Genomic DNA, 7,840 nt, shown 5'->3' on the forward strand with positions numbered 1-7,840 from the left:
AGCGGTACAAAATAATAAATAATTAATATAATTGTAAATTACTAATTGTTTTGTGTTAATGAAAAAATATTTCAAACCTTAAATACAAAATAATATTCTAAACTATTATGTAGATATATTTAATGCAAAACTAAAAACATTATTTACAATTTATTAACATTGTGCTATTTATAACATATGTGAATTTATTATTATTTGTAATTTATTATTATTATTTATTTTGTAATTTATAATATATAATCATTTACATTAACGTTTATACTTTTAATCCATTAAATTATTTATCCAACATATTTTCCATGATTTTATTTGACAAAAATTATTATTTGTAAATTATTAAAATTCTGTAGTTATTTCCTACATATTTGAATTAATTATTATTTAATTTGTTATACATAACTTATTAGAGAGAAGACAAAGGTATTTAGGGTAATGCCATGTTTTTGCTTTTATATATCAGTATTAAAAAAATATTTAGAAGATATTGTAGTACTTTCTACATCAAAACCGCTGGATAATAACCATAGGTAGATGTAAAAGCGGTCCAACGCATAAACCTTTAGACAAAACCGCAAATCATTGTTATTATTAAATTTTTTTTTAAAACGCAAATGAACAACTTTTGTGTGATTGGTAACTTTAGTGTGGTTTTGACAAAACAGTATTAAAAACCGCCTTTTGAATGCTTCCATTTACAGCCTTAGACTTTTTACTGTAGATTTTTTTGATATAATTGTAGATTCTATTGCTCTAGTATTTTGGCTGTAGAAATTAAAATTTTGGAAAGCTTAAAATTGTGGGTTTTAGAAAAAAATGACATTGTGGAGATCATTCCCAAGATAATCAGAGTAGTAGAAGTCGACAACATTAGGGGTGTCAAATGAAATTATTCGAGAAACATCATCACCCTTGTAACAGTAAAGGCTAATGGAGAGTTTTTTAGTGGTTTTGCTGGATATGACGTTTGAAAGTTTTGGATAATACAGGCGATATCGTATGGTTAAGTGAGTACACGGAAAGCAGGGAGAAACACATTAGATAATTGTTTTTTTTTTTGACAACAGCTAACAAGATTGGTTCAAACAAATCAATGCGAAGGTAAATTGTTTACAAAGGTAATTAAGTGCGGAACAGAGCGAACACATTAGATAATTGATCATCCTTAAACCCAGAAAAATGTGATTTTTGTTTTTTTTAAAATGAAAGTCAAAGCTTTTAAAGCTTGATTGAATCCATTTTAAATCTTTAAGAATTTATTGACTTTATAAGTTTCTCAAACACTTGCCAATCAATATAATATTAATTCATCTAAAATAAGACTATCTCCAATGTGTTCGTCTTTTTTTTTTGTCACTAGCAATCATATTATTTCATCTAAAATAAGACTACTCCAATGTATTCCTCTGTTTATACTGTAGGAATTTTCTCCAATATTGATTAGTTTGTTTTGTGATTCGTGAGTCGTGAGTCGTGAGCTGAGAGGGTTTTGATTTTGATATGATTGGCGTGAGTCTCAAAAGCCAACAAAATAATAATATAATTAAAAAAAATTGCCCAATGGAAGAGAGCAACAAAACGTCCCCAGGCCCACATTCTTAAAACGACATCGTACCTCGATATCAGCTACATTAACACAGCTGATTCTCCGGCTGCTAGAAGGAGATCTCCACCGTCCGATGATCGTTGCTACTTTCGTGAGGACCCAATATCAACCGTCCATCCGGTTCAGTCAGATTCTCTAATTCGGAAACTCGAATCTGACGGTGGAGGAGAGATCTCGTCTCTGCTCAGCTCAGCTCCGTGCGCTGATCCCGTAACTTGCCGGACGTTTCACCTCCTCAACTTCCTCTTTCGCCGGTTTCTCCATCGCCGTCGATCATCCGTCTGAGTAAAAGCATCCGCCGCGAATCTTCGAGGTTACACGGCGCTCGCTGAGATATGGAGTTCCATGACTGGTTTCGTCTGCGATTTACCGCCGGGATATCATCTCAGGAGTTTCTATTCGACTTTAGAGATCTCTGGTCTCCAAAACAACGTCGTTTTGATGAGACTTTTAGGGTTTGAGATAAGATACAAATCGAGAATCTCAGAGCCTTTGAGGACGTATTCTTCACCTTGAAACGGGGAAGATGAAATCGCCGAACGATATATTGTGCCAGAAAAATCCATTTTTGTAGCCCAATCTGGTCGTGAAGCAGAGAGAGAGAGGAAGAAGAAGAAGAAGAAGAAGAAGAAGAAGAATCAGCGACCGAAGCTTTCCTTTCCTTTTTCTGTATATTGGTCAAGTAGTCAAGTATAAACCAGTTGTAAATAGCTTACTTTCCGGTTTAGTGATTCTGGTCTAAGCCAATGTCTCATTTCATATCAATTAAATCCCGGTTGTAAACATTTATTTACGGTATTCATATGGTATAATAAGACTAAGAGGAAAATATATCACATATAGGAAACAGACTATACAGAAATTTATTTGAATTTGAGATTGTTTTATATGAATGCTATTGCAACAATGTGGGTTAAACTAATTATGCAATTGAAAATAATGGTTACATTCACAACTAGTCTTATGTGTGATTTTTTTTTTTTTATTATTTTTTTTTATTTTAGATTCATGAAATTGCAGACATGAGGCCCTTAAGTTCAGGGTGTTAAAATGAAATCAGTCGTCCTATTTTTCTTTTTGATCGAAATAAAACTATATTAAGTTGGTAAATCAGCGTACAAATTGTCTATCATCCAAGTTGGAGTATTGAAACTGTCAGCGTAAAAACAAGAGTGAGTCCTACCCATTTGAGCAAGATTATGACTTATGAGCAATTTGATTATTACAACACTTGACATAAGTGAAAAAAACTGTTATAAACTTGGAAGCCCAAAACTTGATATCTTGACATATTCCAGCAATAGACGCGCCATATAATCCTTTGTTTAAATTGTTGATTAAGATTTGGCAATCTCCTTCGAATTGTACTCTAGTAAAACCTCGAATCCACACTTGTTGCATTGCTGAAAGTTGGGCCAACACTTCTGCCTCCAATGGCGAACCTATGATGCTAAGATTGGATGAACGCAATACTTTTGCAATACCTTAATGCTCTCGTATTATTCAGCCACCATTGGTTTGATTTGTGTTAACGCTGAAACTGGCATCAAAATTGCATTTTACATATGGTAATGGAGGGCATAATCAAGAGGATGAAATTGGTGTGTGTATATCGCTTTCAGCCGTCCTATTTAAGGATTTAACCTCCCATTCCATGTATCACTAAAACATTGTGCATGTTTGATGGATCAACCCATAAATAATTGCGCTCGTGCTAAATCGATTTTAATCCGTTCCACCATATCACACGCGAGATATTAAACTTTTTTATTTTCTTGATTTGTTAAAATATTTAAAATATATTTAACTTCTTCATCAAGTAAAAATATTAACTATATCAAAAGCCAATCAATCAACTAAATTGTAATCAATATTTTAAATTTTATCAAATGAAATTTTTTTTTGTCAACCAAATAAAAATACTTAATATATACATTTTGGTCAATTTAAAAAATTTAAAATATTTTAATACTTCTATAAAATTTATCTTATTCCATCTAGCTAATTATGCATGGGGTATTTTCAAAAATATCATTTTTCTATGTCATTTTTCAAAAATACTTCTTCATGTTGTACATTTTCAAAATAAATTCTAACGATTTCTTTTATGTATTTCAGCTAGAAAAATCTTACAAAATTGAAAAAAAAATTTGAACAAAGACTAGCATTATGGCTTGTGCTATGCATGAACTTAGTGTTTGGGCAAATTTTAACCGATTCGTATGTGGACAGTTCTATGGAATGAACGCAGAGAGATCTTTATTGATTAACGCTCAAAATTACAATAAATCAATATCAGAACCTTTTGTGGGATGTTCCTTCATAAATAATATGGCTCTCCATAAATAATTTGGCTCTCCATTAAATTTAGTGCTTGATAGTGATTGCCAAATCTTGGTTGCTACCTCTTGGGTTATGACCATGATATACTAGAGAACAACAATCTCATCAGTGACGTATACAACGATGATCTCGTGGGCGCTCGTTGGTGATGGTGATCTTGTTCATGTTCAGCAAGGAAGCTAGGTTTAAAGCTCTTGGAGTATTCTCGGGTCCCTCATTCCCCTCTCTCTCTTTCTTAATTTATAGTCATCATCAAACCCTAATTCTAATTGGATTGGATTTAGTATAATCGGTATAAGCTTAACCAAAGTTAACCGAGAATGAATTTATTTTTTCCCAATTTGTCCCCTACTCTTCATTTTCTAATTTAGAATTTGCAGAGTAGTATGTCTAGTAGATACGATAGATATGTCGTTATTCTATCTCTTGGACTACATGGTGTCATTCCGAAAGTTATTGTCGCTCATGTATCTTTATCTCTTGTCGACTTTAAAGATAATTAATGATTTTGCCCTAGCCGCAACCTTGCTTCTGTAGATGTTATTGTTCTTCCATTTCCATATATTGTCTCTTGTCTTTGTGTAGAACACACGAACCATATCTAATCCGTTGTTGACTTTTCGTCTTGTCTGTGCCCAATTATGTAAAACTAGAGCCTTCAACCTTCTCTTTTTATGTGAGATTGATATATTTTAGACCTTCGTACTTTCTTGCATCTTTGTGCTGTCTTTTTCGAACCAAAACTATATATGTGTGGTCGTCACTTCTCACTTATTTCCTCACAACATTCTTCTTCGTGACATCTTTGGTATATACGTACCTTACCTTTTCATTTCATCGTCGTTAGGATTTCCCTTTCTTAACACGTTTGCGACGTTATTGGCCGTTTTCATCATTTAAAAGATGCTTTGCTTCTTGACATGAGAAGGTTTCAAATTGACTTGTTCAGTTTTCATCTCCACATGTTCGATTTTTCTCGAATTATTTTCACGTAGCCATTAGCAGGGAAGAACTCCGACTAGACAATCTACTATGGTGATCGTTGTAACATCCGCGAATCGGAATCTTGGTTTAGGATGTGCATCGATCGATGCAGGTGGAGCATCGGTCGATGCTGACTCAATTTCGTGCGTTTTGACTTAAATTAAATGCTGCGTTTTGGGCAAAAGGGAAAGGAAACCCTTAAGTCGTTCTTTTTGTCTCATTAGACGACTTTAGCCGTTTTTGAGAGAAAAGAGAAGAGAGAAAGAGTTCTTGAGCGTTCTTGAGGTTTTTGGGAGATTTCAAGTTGTTCCTGTGGAGATCTGTAGCTGAGATCGTTGTAGGAACTTCCTAGAAGTGTTTTCTTGCGTGTTTAAGGTTCAGAATCGTCTTGGCAAAGGTAAGTGCAAGACCATGGCTTATCTAAGTTAGAGAACTCTTTAATCTGCTTGTTGTGTGTTGTTAGACTTGTTAGATGGATAATTGGGACGTTAGGAAGCTTTCTTGTGGCTTGGGATCGAGTCTTGTGGTTGCAGGAACGAAGATCCGGCGAGAAGCTTTGGGGAAAACACGATGCTCGGCATTGCATTGGTCGATGCATATCTTGCATCGGTTGATGCAAGTGCGAGGACGGCGTGTAAAACTCTAGGGTTTTCGTGTTATGTCGAGCATGCGTCGGTCGATGCTTGTGTCACTTGCATCGATCGATGCAGCCCTTGTGTTGGTCGATGCATCCCCATGTGGTGTCGGTCGATGCTTGTTGGTGTCGGTCGATGCTTGTTGGTGTCGGTCGATGCAAAGTCCTGGTTTGTTGTTTGTTGTTTGTTGATTGTTGTTTGATGGTTAGAGATGACTCTATTGCTTGTGTGTATAGCCCAGTAGATGGGAGGATTGCCTTACTGAGTATTTTTAAAATACTCATGCATTGCAATATGTGTTTGTGGTGCAGGGAGGCAAAGTGTGATCGTGGAATCAAAGCTATGAAGAGGAAGATGTTCTGGGGACTCGGTTGGATGTTGTCTAGCATTGTTAGGTTGCTAGAGTCGGGTCTTTAGAACTTGCTAGGTTGCTGGTTCCTTGTTTTCTGTTGTTTGATTTTGGAGTATTGTTTATTTAATATTTTATTATTATTTTAATTATTGGATATTATTGGTTATTGGTTTTTGTTATTCCGCTGTTGGTTGTGGTTGTGGTTAGGGGGCTAGTGGGTATGGGACCACTAGTTGTAGTTTATTTATTTTTATATATTATTTATTATTTATTTAAAAAAAAAACGGGTCGGGTCGTTTCAGTTTGGTATCAGAGCCTTTACGGTTCTAGGTTTGGGTTCACAAGGGTTCTGTTATGATGTTTGGGATTGCATGTTTGATTGATTATGTGAGTTAGTCAATTGTGTGTGGCATGAATTCCTAGAACATCCTCTTCGAGCCTACTGTGTGATTCCACGGTGAGTTTACGTTTCTGTGTTGTAGTACAAATTGTTTGCTTAGTCATCTGTTCATGGTAGTGCAGATGGCTAGAGATGGTGCTGTTGCTGGTCGTGGTCGTGGACGCGGACGTGGTCGTGGTAGGGACAGAGTCCCAGTGGTTAGTGAGACCGAGGACCAGAGTGTGACAGCAGAGGGTGTCGGCGATTCGCAGGGTGGCCAGGGGGATTCCGTGAGTGTGTTCGGAGGGGGCATTGTTGATGCTCCATTGGCCGATGATGTTAGGGCCCCAGGTGCGGGTGTCCCAGTGGGTGGAGTCCCGGGTGTCGGCCTTGCGGGTTTGCTTTCACAGTTGATAGAGCGGTTGCAGCCAGTGGCACCGACTCAAGCTCAGGTAGTGCCACCAGTGGTGGCGGAGGAGCGGCAGCCAGTGGCTGGGGATGTGGGGTCCATTCTTGTTATATCAGTATGCTGACAGAGATGGGTCGTATTCGTACCGAGCGGTTTTCGGGAGGTACTGATCCTACCGCTCCGGAGGTGTGGAGGACGAGTGTGGAACATAACTTCCATACTATGATATGTCCTGAGGAGTTTTGGGTGGACATTGGGTCCACCATTTGAGTGGTGATGCTCAGTTGTGGTGGAGTTTTGTGGCAGCCAGGAGAGTGCAGNCTGTGTTGTAGTACAAATTGTTTGCTTAGTCATCTGTTCATGGTAGTGCAGATGGCTAGAGATGGTGCTGTTGCTGGTCGTGGTCGTGGACGCGGACGTGGTCGTGGTAGGGACAGAGTCCCAGTGGTTAGTGAGACCGAGGACCAGAGTGTGACAGCAGAGGGTGTCGGCGATTCGCAGGGTGGCCAGGGGGATTCCGTGAGTGTGTTCGGAGGGGGCATTGTTGATGCTCCATTGGCCGATGATGTTAGGGCCCCAGGTGCGGGTGTCCCAGTGGGTGGAGTCCCGGGTGTCGGCCTTGCGGGTTTGCTTTCACAGTTGATAGAGCGGTTGCAGCCAGTGGCACCGACTCAAGCTCAGGTAGTGCCACCAGTGGTGGCGGAGGAGCGGCAGCCAGTGGCTGGGGATGTGGGGTCCATTCTTGTTATATCAGTATGCTGACAGAGATGGGTCGTATTCGTACCGAGCGGTTTTCGGGAGGTACTGATCCTACCGCTCCGGAGGTGTGGAGGACGAGTGTGGAACATAACTTCCATACTATGATATGTCCTGAGGAGTTTTGGGTGGACATTGGGTCCACCATTTGAGTGGTGATGCTCAGTTGTGGTGGAGTTTTGTGGCAGCCAGGAGAGTGCAGAGGGAGATGTCTTGGGCTGACTTCGTCTTGGAGTTCAACCGCAAGTATTTCCCTATAGAGGCACTGGATAGGTTGGAGGTGCAGTTCCTTCAGATAGCTCAGGGAACTCGGTCAGTGCGTGAGCTTGACTTGGAGTTCAGTCGACTTCTGAGGTATAGGGTCGGGATATGGAGTCTG

The sequence above is a fragment of the Camelina sativa genome, chromosome 18 (assembly GCF_000633955.1).
Source record: "Camelina sativa cultivar DH55 chromosome 18, Cs, whole genome shotgun sequence".
Classification (NCBI taxonomy): domain Eukaryota; kingdom Viridiplantae; phylum Streptophyta; class Magnoliopsida; order Brassicales; family Brassicaceae; genus Camelina; species Camelina sativa.